The sequence below is a fragment of the Echinops telfairi genome, unplaced genomic scaffold (genome assembly GCF_000313985.2).
Source record: "Echinops telfairi isolate 266 unplaced genomic scaffold, ASM31398v2 ScPeMD7_6273;HRSCAF=7185, whole genome shotgun sequence".
NCBI lineage: Eukaryota > Metazoa > Chordata > Mammalia > Afrosoricida > Tenrecidae > Echinops > Echinops telfairi.
The window spans coordinates 1582578-1585171 of record NW_022110173.1 but is presented as its reverse complement, the minus strand read 5'-3'; the positions used below and the strand labels follow the sequence as shown (position 1 = coordinate 1585171).

Genomic DNA, 2594 nt, shown 5'->3' with positions numbered 1-2594 from the left:
TGTCCAAACAGCAGTCTGGGCATCTTTGAGGGCCCCAGACTGTATTTCTTTATAATATTCTTCCAGTTTGGGCAACAAAAAGAAACCAGAAGGGACAAGATCAGAGCTGTCGGGTGGATGGGGTAAGATTCCCATCAGCACGCTCATAAGACAGCCTTTGCTGTCTCAGGGACCGAGCAGGGCGCGCTGGCATGATGGAAAGCCACTGCTCAGGAGAACTTCTGGCCAGTGAGGCAGCCCTTGTGGTGGAGCAGTTACTCATTGGATTTAGATCTGCAGGTTAAGCAATTCGAAACCTCCAGCTGCTCGGAGGGAGGATAATGGGGCTTTCTGCTCTCGAAAACTCACAGGGGCAATTCTACCCTGTGGGGTAGGCTCGCTAGGAGTTGGCATCAACTCGTTGGCAGTGAGTTACGTTTTTTTCCCCCCAGTGTAGTTTTGCATTTTGTTAAAACTTCTTCATAATTAGCCCCATGATTATCCTGTGTGTTTTGAGAAAAATCTATCAAGATCATCTCTTTGCAATAAAAACAAACCAGTTTCCACAGCTTTCTGAGCTTCCTCTCTGCATTGAATTGAATTGACCCAACGGATCCCCCAGGAAGCCACTATTTTGACTGTGTTTGTTTGTTCCCCTGAAGGTACCAATGAGACTATGGCAAGGGCATGTGGTCCTTCTATTGCTAATTGACCTTTTAAAACCCCCAAAGTCAAACCCATTGCCATTGAGTAGACTTGACTCACAGCAACCCCAGAGAACAGAGTTGAATGGCCTCACAGGGTTTCCCGGGCTGTGACCTGTACAGAAACAGACTGCCACAAATTTCTCCAGCAGAGCAACTATTGGATTTGAATTGCCACTTTGGGGTTAGCACTCAGGTGTGTAACCACAGTGCCACCAGGGATCCTTAATTGAATCCTAAGATTCATCTACTAGTAGGTTCTCCGATTGTTAACTAATCGTTTCTCTACACAGAGGACAATCTGAGTTTTTCTGAGCCAATCTAAATTTGCAAGTAACTTTTGAATGCCCAGCTCTGGAAAAGACTGTGTTTGTCGAGCACAGCTATTGTTACACATTGATCAGTCGAACCAAACACACCCCACATACTGGCCTTCTTTGACCTAATGAGCAGCCGAACCATCTAAAATAAGCTGACCTAGCCTGTTAAATGAAGCCGAATGTGTGGCTGCTCTCCAGCAGACCAGCCTGCGCCGTCAATGGTGCCCTGTGCTCATGAATTGACAGTAGTGTCTGAAAAGGGACCGTGGGCTTAAAAGGCATTCTAAGTGCAAAAATAGTGTGATAATTACAGGCACTAGCAGAGAGTGAAATTTTCTAACATCATCATTATTCAAGTGGACTTTCTGCATGGCTCTGGTGGGGTCATGAAGGTATTTATCATTTTTTTTCCTTTTCTCCAGTCTTCAAATATTCTTCCATCTACCTATAATTGTATCATTGTTAGTGCATTAATTAATAATTACATAATGATTCGCAGAGGGTGCACATACCATATCAGTAGTTTTAAAACTGCAACGAGAACCGAAAGCAAAATGCAACCCACTGATGCTGAGGAGGCCCACTTTCTCAAGTAGGCATTCACCTTGAGTGAGGGGAGAACTCAAAGGCCAAAAAGGCTAAGGTTCTTTCCCATTTGTAAGTTTTTTGAAATGAATTGGAAAGTGTTCGGCAACTGCAGGCTTGCTGAGGCTGGGCAAGCAGGTGGCCAAGCGCTGTGACAGAACTACAGTGGGGAAAAGTGCAGACGATGGAGGGGAGGCACGGAAGGGAGTGAGTAAGGAAAACGGCCACGTGGTGGGGGAGAAGTGTAAGCAAGGTTCAAGGGCATCCGGAAGCAGGAGGGTCCAGAGCCCGGGAGTGAGGCTGCAAGCCCTGAGAAGGGAATACCAGATCTAATGTAAAAAGGCTCAGGTGTTAATCTTGGCTCAGCTGCTAACCAGCGTTGGATCTCTAGTCCCTCGACCTCCTCACTGAAGTGGTCCAGTGGGTTGCCCAGAGACTCAACTGCCAGAAGGCAAGTGGAAGCACTCAGAAAGGATGTAAGCTTTGTCTTCAGACTGGCTATTAACTGGGAGAAGAAGGCACCTGAGGACTGCTAGCAAAAAGCAGAGGAGACAGCTCCAGGCCAGTGGCCTAGAGCGAAGGGTCCACATGGCAGAGGGCAGCACCACTGCCCCACAGCAGGGCGGACCCAAAGCACGCTTGTCCCTTCCAAATTTGTTGGGGTTGGCCTGGTGGGATCTTCAGGAGGCAGAAATGTAGGGGAAACCTTTTGTACACACATTACACACATCTAAAGTCTAATAATGTTGTTTCTTATTAAATCTTTTTATACCACATCCTTGCAAGCAGATCACCCAGAAAGATGCCTTTTTGATAGGGGAAACTTAGTACCAGACTGCGAAGGGACTTTTCCTTCCCCACTGTCTCTCTCCTCCTGTGAGGAGATGACATCACCAGCTATTGTTAACGAAGAAACTGACCTGTGGCTTGTGACCCTCGCTTAGCTCCACAAGGCTCAGATTACAGGGACAAACAACTGCCTGAATGCTCTCTTCTACACACACAC

The 2594-nt window shown here is 47.0% G+C and overlaps 1 protein-coding gene across 1 annotated transcript in view; it reads left to right on the top strand.

The window, feature by feature from the left end:
• NINJ2 (ninjurin 2) overlaps positions 1–2594 on the top strand; it is a 128594-nt gene that overhangs the window by 801 nt on the left and 125199 nt on the right. The gene's annotated exons all lie outside the window — the stretch shown is intronic.